The sequence below is a fragment of the Paramormyrops kingsleyae genome, chromosome 12 (genome assembly GCF_048594095.1).
Source record: "Paramormyrops kingsleyae isolate MSU_618 chromosome 12, PKINGS_0.4, whole genome shotgun sequence".
Taxonomy (NCBI): Eukaryota; Metazoa; Chordata; class Actinopteri; order Osteoglossiformes; family Mormyridae; genus Paramormyrops; species Paramormyrops kingsleyae.
The window spans coordinates 10,263,669-10,284,456 of record NC_132808.1 but is presented as its reverse complement, the minus strand read 5'-3'; the positions used below and the strand labels follow the sequence as shown (position 1 = coordinate 10,284,456).

At 39.7% G+C, this 20,788-nt stretch overlaps 1 protein-coding gene and 1 long non-coding RNA gene across 2 annotated transcripts in view; both read right to left on the bottom strand.

Moving 5' to 3' along the window:
• LOC111837206 (uncharacterized) overlaps window positions 1-20,788 on the bottom strand; it is a 118,957-nt gene that overhangs the window by 23,645 nt on the left and 74,524 nt on the right. The window lies entirely within an intron of this gene.
• LOC140593615 (uncharacterized) lies at window positions 14,557-15,984 on the bottom strand. The gene is made up of 2 exons (XR_011994029.1): window positions 15,814-15,984; window positions 14,557-15,620 (listed from the first exon to the last, which is right to left on the bottom strand). It is a non-coding gene; the product is annotated as an uncharacterized lncRNA (long non-coding RNA).

The following is a 20,788-nucleotide window of genomic DNA, read 5'->3' as shown; positions in this document are numbered from 1 at the left end:
CAGGCACCAGCAAACATGCCACATTCAAAGTCACATAAATCACCTTTCTTCCCCATTCTGGTGTTTGATGTGAACATTACCTGAAGCTCCAGACCTGTATCAGCATGATTTTATACAATGTGCTGCTGACATATGATTGGATGATTAGATATTTTCTTCAATAAGCAGTTGAACAGCTGAACCTAATAAAATGGCCAGTGAGTGTATGTTGCCTATGAAGCTGCCCCCCCACAAAAAATAAGGTGCATGACACCCCTGCATGGAGGGAACCACTGTAAACACGGGGAGAACATGCCAACAGCACACATGGGAACTTATACACAGACTTACTTATAGATGAAACTGAGATGACGAGGAATATAATTCCAGTTATTCCTGCTATGTAGTTAAGTATTTTCTCTCTTTTTTCATTCTCTTCTGAAAATTTTGTCCAAACCACAAAGTGGACAACTGAAAGGGGGGAGAATGAAGTCAGTTACTGTAAAATTCAAGTCAGACAGAGAATAAAAAAAAAATTGTGTTCATTGTCCTGTGTTCAAGACTCTGATCTGCACAGCCGTGACCAGGGGGTTCAGGGATTAAATCTTATGTCAGACATTGTGGTACAAAAGCATAATTTGCAAATTTAAAAGGGGTATTAAAGGGTGCTGCCACAACTATGAAGGGAGATGCTGGTCCCCCACCCCGACAAATACATCTTTGATGAAAATAGTGGTCAATGTGCCTCTGCTGTGGGAGGGGGGGTTATATCATACATCTTGAAATAGATTCATATCCATCCAGCCATCCTGGACAGGATCACTGGGGGCCTGGAGCCTCTCCCAAGCAGCACAGGGCAGAGGTACAGCTTGGATGGGAGGCCATACACACACAGTCACATGCTATGGGCAACTTACAGACACCAATTACCCTGAGAGGGAGACTTTGGGCTGCTGGAGGAAACTGGAGTAGCTGGTGGAAACTGACATGACACAGGGAGCACATGCAGACTGTACACAGACACAGAGGAGGGGGACTCAAACCCACATGACACGGGGAGCACATGCAGACTGTACACAGACACAGAGGAGGGACTCAAACCCACATGACATGGGGAGCACATGCAGACTGCACACAGACACAGAGGAGGGGGATTCAAACCCACATGACATGGGGAGCACATGCAGACTGTACACAGACACAGAGGAGGGGGACTCAAACCCACATGACATGGGGAGCACATGCAAACTGCACACAGACACAGAGGAGGGGGACTCAAACCCACATAACATGGGGAGCACAAGCAGACTGCACACAGACACAGATGAGGGGGATTCAAACCCACATAACATGGGGAGCACATGCAAACTGCACACAGACACAGAGGAGGGGGACTCAAACCCACATAACATGGGGAGCACAAGCAGACTGCACACAGACACAGAGGAGGGGGACTCAAACCCACATAACATGGGGAGCACAAGCAGACTGCACACAGACACAGAGGAGGGGGACTCAAACCCACATAACATGGGGAGCACAAGCAGACTGCACACAGACACAGATGAGGGGGATTCAAACCCACATAACATGGGGAGCACATGCAAACTGCACACAGACACAGAGGAGAGGGACTCAAACTCACATGACATGGGGAGCACATGCAGACTGCACACAGACACAGAGGAGGGGGACTCAAACTCACATGATATGGGGAGCACATGCAGACTGTACACAGACAGAGGAGGGGGGACTCAAACCCACATGACATGGGGAGCACATGCAGACTGTACACAGACACAGAGAAGGTGGACCTTGGATACAGATTAACCAGTGAACAAAATAGATATTACACAAATTTAAATCATGTAAATCAACCTCTATGTGTAATTCTAGTGCAATATTCCCGAAATCCACTTATAAACATACTTACTTCGGAATGCAAGAAAAAAGATGAACATAAATACAATTCCACTAAAAATGCCTCCAAGTAATGCTTTCTCAGCTGGAGTTGGGGAATATTTTGCTGAAAACTCAATGAGAGAACCTGAAATGAGGTAATAATAGTCAGTCACCATGTAATTAATGTCAGACACAGGAAAACATACAAATGCATTCAGTGGATCATTTACTTAGCTTTATGCTTTTGTCCAAATTTAATGTGCAAGTAAGGATCAGAGAGCAGGATCAGCCTGCGGTTAAGTTCTAACCCATAGAGTCACACAGGTTAGGAAGCAGATTAATAAGCGTCATGAAAAGTCAGTGAGGGTGTTTGGCTGGGAGACATTATTCAGCCTAAATCATGCTTCCAAACAGCTATACAGCCAAACTGCCCTCAGCCTAAACAAAGACAGTTTACTCCCTTAATCCATCAGCCTCCCTCTGGTCCAGGTGCTGACAGGAATCTCCAGGCCTGCAGAGCTGTAGAGCAGCTGCTTCATGCTGCTCTTCCTCTGCTTATTATTATTTTAAATAAACCTCATTTCTTAGCTACTTAAAACCACCCTGGGCACTGGAGCAGTTCAGGTTCAAGACCTGTCTAAAGGTAAACAGGCTGAGCTTCTCCCAGGACTTGGGCTGGAAAACTTCAGGTTACAGGTCCTTGTCTTACCCACCCTGCTAAGGACCGTCCCTCTTAGCTGGGTTACTGCATGGGGGAGTAAGCTGGGGATTCAGGGGGGAATCGAGCTCTGATTTAAAGGTATTTTAAAGCCTGAGGTGCCGAGAACAATAAAATCACCTGAAGTCTGTACAGTAATGAGATGAAAAATAAGCAGCATGTGCTAAAAGACTGAAGTATGTTTGGCATCTTCAAAGATGCACCACAGTGTGTTTAATATTTTACCAGGAGCTGCTGCTTTATCCTGCTTTACTTTAATGATTCATATCCATTAGTTACACTTAAACTTACCTGTTAGGACGCCAACCATAATGATGGGAAATGCAGTTCTCAGAGTGAGGATTATAATATTCTGCCATGAAACTGCAAAATGAAAGCAAGAGTTTAATTAGAAATAAAATTAAAATGGCATAATTTTACATATGTTGCATTCAGCCCATCACACTAGTTACCCCTAATTATAAAAAAATATTTCACAATGTCAGACCATTAATGACCATTCATTCCTTAAGGACAAATTAACCTAACGGGTTTGGATGCTGTTCAACCAAATAGTTACTTCAGTATTAGTTCAAATACAAGAACTCGTGGCCATAGGTGGAAATTAGATCATTTCAAACTGGATTTAAGGAAGCATTTCTTTACACAGTGTGAAGTCAGAGTATGGAATAGTCTTCCTGATAACGTAGTGCAAGCTGAATCCTTGGGTTCCTTTAAATAAGAGCTAGATAAGATTTTAACAACTCTGAGCTATTAAAGTTCTCCCCAAGCGAACTCGATAGGCCGAATGGCCTCCTCTCTTTTGTATAGTTCTTATGTTCTTATGTTCTAAAATTCATCATATCTGATCATGAGCTGTTAGATGATCATTTCACACACATTAGCAGCAGAAGATCCTTATTCAAAGTAAAAGCCTCTGTGACCCACATTACAGTATAAGCTGTATGCTTGGGAAGCCTAGCCATCTCCAGAGGTGGCTGCTGACTTTCCTCTCCAAGGTCTCTACTGTCGAGATTCGCACTTCGTAAACCTTGAGTAGCCACAGGATTCTTGGAGGAATACCATACTGGTACAGCCCTGCTTTAAATTACCCCAGTAGGCCAGTCTGGTCCACTGATCTCAGCCAGCCATCCAACTCAGTGCAGGTGGACTTGATGGCTGCCATGTCCATCAATGTGCTGTCAAACACTTTGTCTAAGCTCCTAATAGGTTTGTATGTGATGGTTGGAATGGTAGTACCTGCAATTCTGAACCGGAATTTGTCATCCACCTTCCCTCTCCTTAGCACCATTGATATAGATTTAGCTGGCTAGATCTGCATCCGCACCCACCCCATCAGCTTTTCAGGCTGTCAAGGATCCAGCAGCATCCTGGGACTGACTCTGTGGTGACTGTTATGTCATCCATAAATGCTCTGATGGGTGGCTAGCTAGGGTGCTCCTTAAATATTAGAATTCGAAAATGCTAGTTCTCACCCTCTAATCTTATCTTATATAAGAAAACATTTCAGGATTTTTTTGACGATTTTTCAAGCATGTTTAGAGGTCGCTCAAGCAGCTTTAATGGGTACAGCCTAGTTTAGGAATCCACCTTTGGTAATACTGGTTACTCTCTCGGATCATTCATTTGATTTTTAAGATTGTTAACATCTTAATTACTGCCCCCACACCCATTAATTTGGAATGCCAGTTTGAAATGGAAAAAAGAAGAGACAATAAACAACACAAGTAAATAAAATAAATGGAATGTTACAAAACAAGTGAGTAAATAAATGAAGTAACAATACAAAACGTATGGGCTCTGCCATTGATATGGAGCAGTGGAGGGAGTTAGGATTATAAAACTGGTCTTCATGTTGTCCACCTCTTGACCATTGTAAATAACAATGTAGAACAAGGTGCTTCACTAATTGAAGAATACAATTCGATTCTCACTAGGAAGGAAAACCAAAATCAATATCTGCTCCAGGTCATTCAGTATCATAAAGAATACCAGCCTGACTGTTCTAAGAATCATCTGATATGAAACTAGACACTGTCGGTTATTGTGAGAAATTTGATATTTGTGACTCTTTTAATGTTCACTTTTCAGTGATGTAATTGTTGATACATGTATAATGGTTTAAACATAAATATTTAAGTAGCTTCTCAGAGCTGTTCTTTTAACTTTTGACTAGCAAAAGCATACAAAGAATAATATTTGCAGGCTGTATGGTTCTATCAAGAAATATCTTCATATTTTTTTCAATTTTCCAGACTTTGATCTTGTTGAGCAAACTCTTAACATCAATTAAACTACAAAACATATTGCCGGGAATACTATCTTACAATACGTCACAAGATAAAAGGGTGAATGCCATTTTTAAATTTGACTCATAGCCAAGGACCATCTTAGCGGCTGGCATTGAACAGTTTTTTTTTGGGATTTTTGCACTCTGGTTCAGCAGATTTTGTGAGCTTGTTCAAGGCAAGAGAGAAGGGAATCACAGAGATAGTGCCCACCATGAGCATCCCAATCTCAACCATGTGCCAGCCTGGTATAGGAGCTCAGAAGAAGGATTTCAAGTTCAACATTTGGCTACAGCCCAAAATAAATAAATAATAAAACATGATGCATTCAGCAGTCCAAACAAAGGCTGGCATATTGAAGCTAATCGATTACAGTATCTCTATAAAATAAAATTCACTATATCTTCCCAAATACAGACCATTAAGAATACTAATACCATGTTACATATGACATTCCCAGCATTGACTCGTCATGGTAACTATTTCACTAAATCACTCCCACACAACTTTTTTGCTCATCCTTTTTATGTGTTTTTAATTCTCCTTATTTGATTTTCACTCGCAACTTTTTTGGCTCCATTGCTGCTTAAGACAAATGGACCCGCAATGAGAATCTAGTCTGCTAATTCATACCTGATGTAAAATGAAGTTTAAAATATCTTCACATTTTAGAGAATGTAACGAATATTTTCCGGTTTCCCCCCACAGTCCAAAGACATGCAGAGGCTAATTGGAGTTGCTAAATTGCCCTTAGGTGTGCATGTGTGAGTGAATAGTGTGCGAGTGTGTGACCCCCTGCGACCCAGTAGGATAAGCGGGTTGGACAATGGATGAGACAATCTCCTTTAATATATGAAGTGTAGGAAACTGAATTGGAAACATGAAAATATGTAAACAAACATACCTGTAAGGAATTTCCTATATGGAGCCAAATAAAACTGCACCAAGATACACAGCAGACTGATGGCAGGACAAGTAACAGCCTCTTCTGTGGATCCTGGGAACAGTTAACGTTATGTTTTTTTTAGTAGACCTTTTTACCTTTTTATCCAAAACTCTCTCTCTCTCATATATATATATATATATATATATATATATATATATATATATATATATATATATATATATATATATTAGGGCTGTCAAAATTAATGGGTTAACGTGGATTAATCCATCATCATGATTAATCTGATTAAAATTTTTAATGCAATTAACCCATCTGCAGCACAGAATGACTCAAAATCCCTGAAATGTCTCTGTCAACCCATTTCGGGCAGTTTTGGTGAATTCCATTTGCCCTGGGAACTCATATTCCAAGTCAGATTCCAGTTTTGAAGCCAGAAGTGACGACATGCATGCTCCCGTTTCTCGGAGATAGGAGAAATATCTCGGAGCAGCATAGAGGATCCCGAATTCAAGATTGCTACGCTCCTTATCAACAGAAGGGAAAGTTGTAGTTTTATACTGTTTAAGCGCTACTTCTCATTTATGGCTCATTAAATCGGTCGCACGCACTATACCGTCCAACTTATCTGTGGACGTGTTGCTACGGAGTTTTATACGTAAAGCACCGCGTAATGTGTTATCGAGTGATATTGCTAACAATGGCAATTAACCGGGTTGAATTGGATTTCATGACAAATCGGATTATTTGTCGGATTTACGGTAGTTCCTGCTAATTGTAAGTGAATGAAGATAAAGACCATTTAAACTGAGGTACCTTAAATCCAACAAGTTGTCCGGCTAAGCAAAAAATCTTGCTTTTTGATATGGGTCCATGGTATTGCACTTCTGTGGCAGATGGAATGCATCCGACTCGTGTTCAAGATGTTCAATAAACATGTTAAGTGCATATATATTCCCTTTTTTTTCGAGTCTGTTTGCTCATGCAAAATGAAATGTGATTAATATAGATTAAAATTGAATGATATTTAATCATGATTAATCAAAATTAATCCACAGCAACCCTGTGATTAATCTGATTAAAAATTTTAATCATTAGACAGCACTAATATACACTCACCTAAAGGATTATTAGGAACACCTGTTAAATTTTTCATTAATGCAATTATCTAATCAACCAATCACATGGCAGTTGCTTCAATGCATTTAGGGGTGTGGTCCTGGTCAAGACAATCTCCTGAACTCCAAACTGAATGTCAGAATGGGAAACAAGGCATGTGGCATGTCAGTGGTAACAAGGCATGATGGATCCATGTTCTCATTCTGTTTACGCCAAATTCTGACTCTACCATTTGAATGTCTCAACAGAAATTGAGACTCATCAGACCAGGCAACATTTTTCCAGTCTTCAACTGTCCAATTTTGGTGAGCTCGTGCAAATTGTAGCCTCTTTTTCCTATTTGTAGTGGAGATGAGTGGTACCCGGTGGGGTCTTCTGCTGTTGTAGCCCATCGGCCTCAAGGTTGTGCGTGTTGTGGCTTCACAAATGCTTTGCTGCATACCTCGGTTGTAACGAGTGGTTATTTCAGTCAAAGTTGCTCTTCTATCAGCTTGAATCAGTCGGCCCATTCTCCTCTGACCTCTAGCATCAACAAGGCATTTTCGCCCACAGGACTGCCGCATACTGGATGTTTTTCCCTTTGCACACCATTCTTTGTAAACCCTAGAAATGGTTGTGCGTGAAAATCCCAGTAACTGAGCAGATTGTGAAATACTCAGACCGGCCCGTCTGGCACCAACAACCATGCCACGCTCAAAATTGCTTAAATCACCTTTCTTTCCCATTCTGACATTCAGTTTGGAGTTCAGGAGATTGTCTTGACCAGGACCACACCCCTAAATGCATTGAAGCAACTGCCATGTGATTGGTTGATTAGATAATTGCATTAATGAAAAATTTAACAGGTGTTCCTAATAATCCTTTAGGTGAGTGTACAATAAAAATGTCCCAAAAAACTAAACCTGTTGAAAAGTATAAGTCTCACCCTCCAAAAAGTTTCCTATAGGTAAGTTGTTCTCAGAGAAAAAAATTTAACCTAATCAGAAATTATTTAGGGGTGCCACAAAGAGGTCAAATTTTGAAATTTTAACCTATCGAAATTGAATATATTGTAGCCTATTGGACATTAAAAGGAATAAAAAGTCACTTACTGTATACACAAAGCTTTTCTTCGTAGAAGCCACTTAAAGTACATTCATAACTGAATTATTAATACATAAGTTTAATTCAATTAGTTTCTATGTGTGTATGTTGGTGTGTGCTTGTGTATATGGCACACCTGATAAAAGGTTAACAAAAAGATTAATCAAATCTTTAAAGCATTCTTTAAACCATATTCAATGGGCTCACCTTCAGTTACACCCCACAGGATGAATGCAGCGGAAACCATGATTGGTGGAGCTGTGACATGTGAACAGTGACTCAACAGAGCCTGTTTGCTTTCATCTATAGATAGAAAATAGAACCAAATTTAACCACATGCTCTGTAACATTAGATGAAGACTTATGCAAAGTTTAATGACCTACAGCTGTCCTCAGATGGTCATTCTGCTGCATGCTCACCTACAGACACCCAGTACAGACTGTCAGTCTCACCAGATGCAGCTCCTGCATTATTCTTAGTATAAATTCAATGAGGACATCAGCTTTGGTTCATTGTTTTAGTTTGCTGGGGTTTGCAGTAATAAAACTTTCTGAAATTATTTATATTCACACATATGTGTTTGTTACCAGAGACACAGGATCAAAGTATGTTAATGACATCACAGTTAAGCCCTGCAATGGACAGGCACCCTGTGTAGATACAGTCCTGCATGATGCCCCATGTCTGCTGAGATGCCCTCTACAGGATAAGTGGTTTCAAACATGGATCCACTGATGTCATCAAAATTACTAGAAATGACAGAGCAGATGCTACACTTACCTCCCCTTATTAAATGCCTGACAGATAAAGCACCAGTAAGTAGGACTGCAGGTGTGACAGCGATGCAGAGCCCCAGAATCAGCCAATGCAGGGAGGAATAACCTAAAATATTCAGAATTACATTCCATTAGTCATTTTCTAAAATAGGCTGTTTGTCTGATTTTTCATATTCCCATATATGATTTGGATATATGTACACAACATGTTACAAGGGGCTGTTTAACTGTATTATCCAGTTATAAAATGTAATGTGCAGTTAATAAAAACACTAAATTGCACTAAAGCTGAAGCCTGAATCAAATATTCATTCATTTAATGCATTTTGTGTCTTTACAACGGAACTAAATTTGACCATTTCTACTGTTACTGTACATTGAGTAGATTAAACCCTATGGCATTTGCATAAAGATCCATTTGCAGTAGAACCACTGACCCTCAGGGGAATGAAAATGTGATTTAATCACCCAAAACTATGCTGAGATGCATGTTAAAACCAGTCCTTCCAGTGACTCACCCAGTGCTGCTATCCTGGCAGTTGTACTTGCAGAATCATTATTTGAGTGGACTTCACACCTGAACTCTCCTATGTCTTCAGTCCTGACTTTCCTCAGTTTCATTGAGAAGTTTCCTTTGGGAATTTCCTCAGTGAAGAATTCAGCTCTTCCAGAGTATCTGTCATGCTGAGACTGTGGTCTGCTCTCTCTTTCATCATACAGAAGTACCAAGATGTCGCTGTCATCATCTGTCTTTATCCATTTCACCTGAAGCTCTGTCACATTACCATGGGTGTCCACAGAGCAGCTGAGAGTCACATCCTCTCCAGCATGTGCATAGACAGGCTCATCTGCACCCGTCACCACCAGCCGTTCTGGAACAAGAACAGGGAGAGTCATACAATCTGGCAACCTAATATATGTGTGTTTTCCCCTGCTGTCTAAGGAGATAATTTGTATATTTGAGGTTGCTTCCATTTTAACATACATCATTTTCTTTAAATTTTGACACTCAGATGAATAATGCAATGATACATCAAGTCCCAAAAACCTGTAATGTAGAGCCTGGTAACTTCGGATTTTGCCGGCAGTATCATTGCTTTGGAAAATCCCATAAAAATGCCATATAACGTGGTATCTTTTATGGACAGTATGATGGTATGATCATATACTGTCCATACCAAGTTAGACAGCCTAAACCAGGGGTGGGCAATCTCATCTACAAAGGGCCGGTGCGTATGCAGGTTTTTGGGATAACCTGTAGGTCAGCTGTTCAAACCCAGGTGTGAGGACTCCAGCCAATCAGTCCTCTAATTAGTAATCTAATTAGGGAGTTGCAGCGAAAACCTGCATACACACCAGCCCTTTGTGGATAAGATTGGCCACCTCTGGCCTAAACTGAAACATTTGATTGTATGATGTCATTGGCTAAACGTAAAACAATTGTATGCTTCAGAACCTCCCTCTCTAATGTCATTGTTTTGATGTTTTAATTTCAAGCCACAATTTGAACACCTTTTTGTTGTTGATGCAGGCATCTCTGCCCTGCTGGTAGCTAAATAAATAAAAATGTGTTATTATATATTCTTCACTATATTGTACATCATCATTAGGATTTTCTGGGTCACACTTAGTCGACAACATAGCTCCTACGTTAACAGAGTCACACAAACCCCTGATAAGGTGGTGATTAATTTTTTTTTTTTGGGGGGGTCAAATGTGAGAGCTTGGAGGCTGGCCAAGCGGAAGAAGGAGGCTTTTGGAGCTTGGTTAGCTTGTGGGACACCTGAAGCAGCTAACAGGTACCAGCAGGCCAAGCAGAGAGTAGCTTTGGCAGTTGAAAAACAAAAACTTGATTGTGGGAGGAGTTTGGTGAGGCCATGGAGAAGGACTTTCGGTCGGCCTCGAAAAAAGTCTGGCAAACCATCAGGCAACTCAGGAGGGGGAAGCAGGGCTTTACCCATGCTGTTTACAGTGGGGATGGGGAACTGTTTACTGCAAATGGGGATAAAGTCAGGCAGCAGAAAGAATATTTTGAGAACCTCCTAAATCACACTGATATGCCTAGAGGTGGAAGACTCAGAGGGGGACTTGCCCATCTCTGGGGCTGAGGTTACTGAAGTAGCCAATAAACTGTTTGCGGTTAGGGTTAGGGTCAGGGTCTCTGGGGGTGGATGAGATTTGCCCTGAGTTATTGGAAGCTCTTCATGTTCTTGGATTGTTTTGACTGACATGCCCTTCAAACTGCATAGACGTTGGGGACAGAGCATTTGGTTTGGGGTGGTAGCACCAACCTTTAATAAAGGGGACTGAAGGATGTCTTCCAGTATCAGGGGGATCACAATCCTCTGCCTCCTTGGGTTGGTCGAACCTCGGATCCAGGAGGAACAATGTGGATTCCATTCTGGTTGCAAAATCCTGACCAGCTCTTCACCCTCACAAGGATACTGGAGGGGTAATGAGAGTTTGCCCAACCAGTCTACATGTGTTGCGTGGACTGGGTAGACTTATGCAAACTTATGCAGACTTATGAAGGTAGCTGATTACGAGAAAGATCTCGGTGTGTATGTTGATGCTTCCATGTCCCACTCTCGCCAGTGTGGGGAAGCAATAAAAAAGGCCAATACTATGCTGGGTTATATCTCTAGGTGTGTGGAGTTTAAGTCAAGGGAGGTGATGTTACACTTATATAATTCCTTGGTAAGACCCCACCTAGAATACTGTGTGCAGGTTTGGTCACCATACCTCAAGAAGGACATTGCTGCCTTAGAAAAGGTGCAACGGAGGGCTACGAGAATGATTCCTGGTCTTAGAGGAATGTCTTATGAGGAGAGGTTAGCGGAACTGAATCTGTTTAGCCTTGAGCAAAGGAGACTAAGGGGGGATATGATTCAGGTCTATAATATTCTAACGGGTCTGGATGCTGTTCAGCCAAATGACTATTTCAATATTAGTCTAAATACTAGAACTCGTGGCCATAAGTGGAAATTAGCGGGAGAACATTTTAAAACAAATTTGAGGAAGCACTTCTTTACACAGCGTGTAGTTAGAGTATGGAATAATCTTCCTGTTAGTATAGTGGAAGCTAAAACCATGGGTTCCTTTAAATCAGAGATAGATAAGATTTTAACAACTCTGAGCTATTAGTTAAGTTCTCCCCAAACGAGCTTGATGGGCTCCTCTCATTTGTAAATTTCTTATGTTCTTATGTTCTTAAAACATCGCTTGGGCAGCTATTTGTAATCAAATGAACAATGTCTGATTGTTTTATTCCCCAATAACTGAATTTTCTCAAATTAAGAGAAACTGCATTTTGTTTGTAATCAAATAAACAACATATAACTCTTTGACTCTGTAAGTACACGGTACTATATCAAGTAAAACTGCATTTAGCAACATAGGATGTTTCTCAGTATGCATACTTGATCATGCTTGTGTTCTTATGTACCTGTTTTATGTCATCAAGTACAGAAGTACAGAAGACTGGTGTTACCGACACCACAAGTATGATCTTTGCATTCTTGGTATTGAGAAACACCCATAAACTCATGGGATTCACTTGTGGCATATAATGTGTAGAGAAAGAAATTACATTGTTATCCTTGCAAAAGTTGTTTTGGCAAGAACAGCTTTGTAAAAAAATGGACACATGCCAGAAAATGGATATGCTTGAAAAAAATTCCATGCATAAACATACAATGAACAAACTGGGTAGGTGGTATGGACTGGGTAGTGGCAATTTCTATTTCTGGCGCATGAGTGTTGTTCATGAGTAAATGACACTCATGTTCACTGATTGCAAACTGATTCATTCAGTTCACCGTTCACCGAAAATATAAGCAAGTTCAATGAATGGTATTCATGCACAGCACTGGTCCTACATTTATACATACTGTACACTAGTGGCCAAAATTGTGGAAACACCAAGCATATTTGGCTTTACACTTTATTAAATCACTATACGAATGTTGGCAAAAATTTCTATAATCGATCAAAGAATGTTTAGAAATATACATTGACTATTAAATAAATAACTGGAGCAACAGCTGAATAAAGTTGTGCAATTTCTAAAAATTGGAAGTGTTTCCACAATTTTGGCCTCTAGAGTAGGTAGCTCATCTCGACAGACTGAGCATACCAAGAGAGGGTGCAGTGGTTACCTGACTGGTGCAGAGGCAACAATCGGTCTCTGAACATGGACAAAACAAAAGAGATGGTTGTTGACTTACTGTAAGAAGAACTAGGAACGACCACTCTCCGCTGAAGATCAACGGCTCATCTGTGTCAAGAGTACTAAATTCCTTGGTGTTTACCTGGCAGAGAACCTCACCTGGTCCCTCAACACCAGCTCCATATACAAGAAAGTCCAGCAGCATCTCTACTTCCTTCAAAGCCTGAGGAAATCCCATCTCCTACCCAGCATCTTCACAATATTTCTACAGAAGGACTACTGAAAGCACCGTGAGCAGCTGCATGAGTTTGGGAATTGCACTGTGTAGGTTCACGAGACCCTGTGCATCATGGTGCCACGCGTAGATTCCCTGCGTCGTCTGTGCACCTATGCGAGGAATTAATGCCACACATCTGCGAGTTGCAGTGCCATCAAAAATTTGGTCACCTTTTGTCACAGGATGGTGTGTTTATATACGGTACAGTTAGATGTCCAGAACAACTGTATATAAAAAGCAGTGTCATGTGTACAAAGTACAATGAAACTCGTACTTGAAATTCTGACTTGCCTGATTTCATCAACAACGTTATTTTTCAATACAGTAACAGTATTTCTAAATCTTGGTGATAAAATTCGCAGAGTGCATGGGGTTTATGTTTTGCTACAACATTTATATTGTTATGGGAAACAAAACTTAGCAAGCTGTGCAATTTTAATGACTGCTCCTTTTCAGAATTATCTAGTATATGTTTAACATTAGTTTGAAGTTTACTGCTACTTTTGCAACATCTCTGCATGCACTCTCAGAGCCAATCCTAATCATTTTCATCCTTGCTGTTTAAATCACTCATAAATAGACATGTTTGTGAGAAATTGATTTATGAACTAATTTTTTCTTTATAAATAATGTAATACTTATTGCAGAAATGAATTGTTTCCAATATTGTGAAGCCTAATTACGAAATACTAACTACTACCAGATATCTAACAACATACAGTGAAAATTAGCAACTCGCTGTAGAGACAGCGAGTGTACAATATTTCATGTCACAACCTCATACAGACGAGAATGGAAACTGACCAAACTGGCCATCAGACTCTTTAACACTGAGACACTGAACTGATACAATACGCACACACACACACACACACACACACACACATACACACACACTTCAACTGAACACCATTCCCCTGCCCTTTTGTTATGATAATATTCCTATACCAGTTAATTTTCCTTGTTAATACAGACGCTCCTCAACTTATGAATGAGATACGTTCTGAACAGCCGTTCGTAATTTGAAATGTTCGTAAGTTGTTATTCAACATCATTTTAAGAGTTTGGGAATTGCACTGTGTAGGTTGCAGTCAGTCAGTCAGTTTATACTTCACCCCAGCAGCTGCCGGCAGATCTCGCTCCATGTTACGTCAGCCGCAGACAGACCTAAGCCCAAGTCGAACGCAGTCACAGATTCGATTGCTTAGCCTTGGTATCCCGGGTGTATAACTCATATTTTTAACCTCATATTTTTGCATGTGAGTTCGGACCATCGAATTGACGCAACTTTGAAATGTTCTCTTCGAATTTTTGAAACTTGACTTTTTTGTAATTTGTATCTTTAAACCCTGAATTTGTTTTATTGTGAATTTGTGAACATGGAAAAGTAGCAGTGAAACTGCATTATAGAAAATTTGAAGACACAAAATAGAAAATTGTTCAGAGACAAAAGAAAATCTGATGCATATTTCCAATGCATAAATATTCAATGTTAGAATTTCAGTGGCATATAAAATTCAAATTGTGATGAGACAGATTTACTTCCATACATTAGACTCCTACCCCACAGATATACAACATACAAGACACTGATAATAAATCAGTGTGATACTGATAGTAAACTGATAAATGCTTTAAAAAAAAATAATACGTATGAACCAAAAAGTGCATAAATTAGATAAATTATGCAAGACTCATGCAGGTCTAACTCCAACGCAAGGTACAACATCTTGATGGGTGGCTCTTCAAGCACAAAAAGGATGTAATTTCATTGTGCACCTGTGCAGAACCCAACGGTAAGACATTTCGATTGGCAGTCCTCTCCAAAAATACCTTTGCATTTAAATTATTAGGTCCCCCCATATGAAACTGTCTCCTATAACCTTGGTATCATTAATATTCCAGTTTTTTCCAGTCTTAAGTCTGTTATATTATTTACATTCAAATACCTATTTTAAAAGATTTTCCCAGCCCAACTCCACATGCACCAACATATTATCAATTAAAATAATAATACAAGTCCATGTGTCTTAAGCCATAAAACAGAAAGTCTCACTTGCCTACTTCCTGTATTTCCACCCTTGTTTCACGTTGCTCCTGCTCTGTATAAACCACACACTTGTACACTCCTGCATCTGCAGTCCTCACACCGTCAAGCAGCAGAGAGAAGTTGCCTTTGGGGATTTCCTGAGAGAAGAAGTGGGCTCTGTCCCTGTAGGCGTCCCCTTGTGATTCAGGTCTGCTCTGACCCCCCTGGAATAGGTGCACGATGGTGTCTGAATCAGTCCTTCTCCAGTCCACCTCCAGCTCCTCCAAAGGCAGGGGTCTGTCCACGAAGCAGGGCAGCAGTACAGCTCCTCCCAGCCGGGCTGTTAGAGGACCAGCAGAGCTGTGTAGCAGGAAACCTACCACAGGGATAAGAGATATAAAATCTCTTCATGACGACAAAGCATTAAATAATACAGTTAGTTGAATATTTGGTAAGAAAATACTGGTACATTAATCAGTACACCCAGAACAAGAATAACTCAATTATATTTCTTCGAAATTATTATACGAGTTATCAGGCACATAAAACTGTCTTCAAAATGTACATACCATCAGAGTTAATGACGAACTTTAACGAGATCAAAATGACGCTGAAACTTCTGATCTGCATCGCCACCTTTATTCTTATACAAATAGCCGTTTCTATAAAAAGTCTACATTCGCTTTAATTAACGCAGTTATATATCTCCAGGAAATGCCGTCTTCTGGCCATACTTTCAATTTCACTTTACACCAGTAGTTAAAACACGCCCAACACACCTGAACTCCGGCAAAGGGTGGATCGCATTGTTGTTTTTTCACTGATCAAGTCACGGTTAAGTGGCTGATTGTTAACTTCAATGAAAACTTCGTTATAAGGTATAAAAAAAAAAAAATACAAAGAAAGTAGTAGTTCAAACATTGGCAATTTCCATTCCAGAAGCTCACATTTTAACAAACATAATTTCCATATTATTAGCTTTTAAATGGTCCGATAATTCGAGACATTAACATTAGTCTCAGATATACAGTATATAGTGTAACACCAGTGACTGTAACAATTTTATAATTGCTGGACCATGGAGAGTAAAGTGAACTCGTGCAACGATCAGATTATATGGTATTATTTTAACAAAAATTAAATTACCCAGTCCTTACACGGACGTGTAAAAGTTATGCGACGCCCGAGAAACAAAATTATCAATAAATAATATCAATAAATTATCAATAAAAATATCAATTAAATCAAATGAGCATTCCTCCAGATGCCTTCTCTATGTTGACCCCTGACCATGCAAAGGAAGCAGTTTAAAAGGGACAAGAACCACTATGTTAGAATGTAATGAGTCCCAATAACATCAGTGGTCAAAATCTCTGTAAAAAACGTATTTTTAAAATAAATAACATTTTTAATGTAGCATAATGTAAATGATGCATATACGAAAAATTGAACTCTTACATAATTTGATGTTATACCTTTTTTAAAAATATTGTTTTATATTAATAGTGGTTTCTCAGACTTTTAATGTTGATGGTGTGACGAGCTGCTGTGAAATATGATAAAAAAAGAATAGAAATACCAAACAAATCATGAGGAAAATGTGTTATTTAATCATGCATCACCTGCATGAATGTACATACTGAGGCTTTGAGCTGTGTGTAATATTTTAAGTGCCTTTTAAGGCCAGCAAACCTCTGTGACATGCATTCCAACTCAAAATGGAGAAAGACCCATATATACAGTGGCTTGCAACAGTATTCAACCCCCTTGAAAGGCATCATAATTTTCTGCATGACGAAAGATTTTTACACATATTTGTCCATTCAGTATTTTTATTGTAAATTCATATGCTGTAACATTTCCACAGTCAAAATAAAGCATTTTCTGTAGCTATCTAACTGAAGAAGAAAACTAAGAATTTAGTGGTAGCATGAGTGAAACCCCTACGCATGAAAATTTTGTCAAGAACCCTTTTGCTGCAATAACAGCATTGATTCTATTGGAGTGAGTATGTACCACATTGTGCAGGAGTGATTCTTCCCCATCCTTCTTGGAAGAATTTATAGAGATCCTCGAGGTTAGTGGGACAACACCTCTGGATAGCAGTTTTCTAATAGTGCCACAGATTCTCAATAGGGTTAAGATCAGGGCTGCGACTCAGCCATTCCAGCACATTCACCTTTCTGTTTTTGAGCCATTCCAGTGTCGCTTTGGCCTCATGCTTAGGGTCATTGTGATGTTGAAAGATGAATCTTTTCCCAAACCATTGGTTCATAGCAGACTGGAACAAGTTCTCCTGCAATATTCTGTGGTATTTGTGTCCATCCATTGTCCCTTCAACTCTGACAAGATTCCCAGCACATGAAAAGCATCCCCACAACATAATGTTGCCACCATCATATTTCACTGTAGGTATGGTGTTTCTTGAGGCCTGGTTAGATTTAGTTTAACACCACACATGCCTCTTTGAAGTCTGGCAGAAAAGTTCTATTTTGGTCTCATCTGACCATAAAACCTTCTCCCATATCATAACTGGGTCTTTCTCATGCTTTGTATCAAATGTAATATTTACTTTTAAGTGGATCTTCTTAAGGAATGGCTTCTTTCTTGCTGTTCCCTGCTGTAGAGGCCTGTTTTATGGAGAGTTCATGAAATTATGGACCCATGTACTTTCACTCCGATTTCAGCCAAAGAGCATTGCAGACTTCTGAGAGTGAAGGTTAGATTTTTAGTACCCTTCTCTCATCAGTCTCATCACTCTCATCTCTTTCTCTGATGCTTAGTTTCGAGGAGCAGCCTGTTCTAGTAAGAGTCTGGGTGCTGTGATGAACTTTCCACTTTCAGATGATGGATCCAACAGTGTTTAATGGGACATTCAAACTCTTTGATATTTTTCCAACTGCTATTCATGGACATGGTATTATGGAGTTTTATGCGCAAAACACCACATAATGTGTGGTTATCAACAGATATTGCTAACAATGGCTAACAACAGTTGGATAATTTGTTGGATTTAAGGTAGCCCCGGCTAAATTTAAATGAACAAAGGTAAGGCCCATTTAAACTGATGTACCTTAAATCTTACAAGTTGTCCAGTTAAGCAAGAAATCTTGCTTTTTGAAACAGGTCCCTGGTTTTGCTAAACGGTTATCCGACTTGTTGTACTGGACTAGGTTTAATCCGTGTGTGACATCATTCCTAGTTCCAAGTTCCGACCTCTGAGGTAAATGTATAAATATAAGTAGCACCTAATTATGTTTAATTATGGTGTAATAACTGTCACCTTTGTGTCGTTTGTGATTAATTTGTAATTTGTGTAAACCTTGAGCTTCCAAAGGACAGGGGTTTGAATACTTACTTATGCAAACAGCACATATCACATTTTTATTTTTATTTTTAAATGTTAGTAGACAACTGACCTACTTTGGTGCTTGAAAATGTACTGGAGCAAAAGAACGAAATATTGTCTGAGAAAACTGTGTATATGTATGTATTACAGACAATTGACTTTCAACGGGACTGAATACTTCTGCAAGCCACTGAACACTGTTTAAGGATCAGGATTGCGGGAAACAGGGACGGGGGATATTGGGGATGTTTAATGGGGATGCATTGGCCATATTTGGTTGATTAGAGTGCACGGATTGGCCTGGTCCTTTAAAGTCTTTGAGGACAGTGTTTATAAGACTGATTGGTACCTAATTAAGCTGAAATCTCACCACTGTCTGGACCCCCCCCCCCCCCCACACACACACACACACACACACACACACACACAATCATTCTCTATAGGAACTTAAGAGACAGCAAGTAGCCTGACTGTGTTTCTTTGGACTGGTTAAGCTGATTAACCTGTGATTCTCGTTTGGTGATTTTTGTTTTTGTCTGGTTCTTAATTGCCGGCTGGTTTTTGTATCACACTCTCCTCCTGTATTCCCAGCACACACTGCCTTGTATTGATTATTACTGTTGTATGTTGTTGTTGTCCTGATTTGTATAAATTTGACCCTGTTCATGGCTTTTAGTGTCTTTCCTTAGTTTTATCCAACCAGCCTGTCTGCAGCCACACCTGTTACCCATCCTGCACCTATGTTTGTGTCCCAGGGTGTCGGCTCCCGCCGCTGGGCACAAGGCTGAGGTACACCCTGGGCAGGATGCCAGTTACCCGCAGGACAAATTACCACACACACACACACACACACACACACAACTATACTCTAGTCACACATATAGTCATACTGTTTCATACTCATTGCAGGTTTGTTGACCCTTTTTCACTTAAATCTCTCCCTCATTTACTGGTTGCACTATAATGGAGCCACAAACCAAAAGTAATTATGCCCCACCTATAATAATACCATCACACGTTTCAACATTATAAGCAAGAACAGAACAAAGTTCAGTCATGTTTACAAGATGTTTAAAAATGAAAATTACTGCCGTAAAAAGGAAGTGTCTCCATGTGAGCAGATACACAATGACATTATACAGTATCATATCTGGATTAGTTGATTTCCCTTTCCTACAACACATCATAGTAGTATTTGTGTTGATTATGTGTTATAACTTACTAGGGCCAATGTCCACTGTCAAGATCACACAAATTATATTCAATTGATTTCCAATCAAAATGCTCAGGGGTCACACTCACCCTGCACTGTAAAAAAGGATACACCACATCTAATTAATAAAATTAAGGCAACAGATTACAAACGATATAATTAATTAAATATAACTATGTATGGTTTTAAGTAAAAATAAATAAAATAAGACATTTTATAACTATGAAGTAAATATGAGTAGATTCAAATAGAAAACAAGTGAATGAATTAAAACTTAAACTCTTGAATTCTTGAGTTAATACGAATGAACAGAAACATCAAAATGCATAAACAGCACTAATAAAAATGAATCAAATTGTCCATATCACTGATAAATAGCTGAGCAATAATCATCTGCATTTATCAGTGCATTGATTAGAATTTATTCATTGCGGTCATTAAAATCTAAATATTCTTTACTCTTAATAACAAACTTAAGCATTTATGAAGAACTCCTCTTTATTTGTGTAATATCATATAAATACAATCAAGGGGGTGGCATGGTGGTGCAGTGGTTAGCGCTGTTGCCTCACACCTCTGGGACCTGGGTTCGAGTCTCCACTTGGGTCATATGTGTGTGGAGTTTGCATGTTCTCCCCATGTCGTCGTGGGGTTTCCCCCAGGTACTCTGGATTCCCCCCACAGTCCAAAGATATGCAGAGGCTAATTGGAGTTGCTAAATTGCCCTTAGGTGTGCACGTGTGAGTGAATGGTGTGTGAGTGTGCCATGCTTATCCAGTTATCCAGTTGGACAGTATAGCATGTGCGACTGATTTAATGAGCCACAAATGAGAAGTAGTGCTTAAACAGTATAAAACTACAACTTTCCCTTCTGTTGATAAAGGGCGCAGCCATCTTGGATTCTGAACTCGGGATCCTCTGTGATGCTCCAAGATATTTCTCGGATCTCTGAGAAACGCGAGCCTGCATGTCGTCAGTTCCA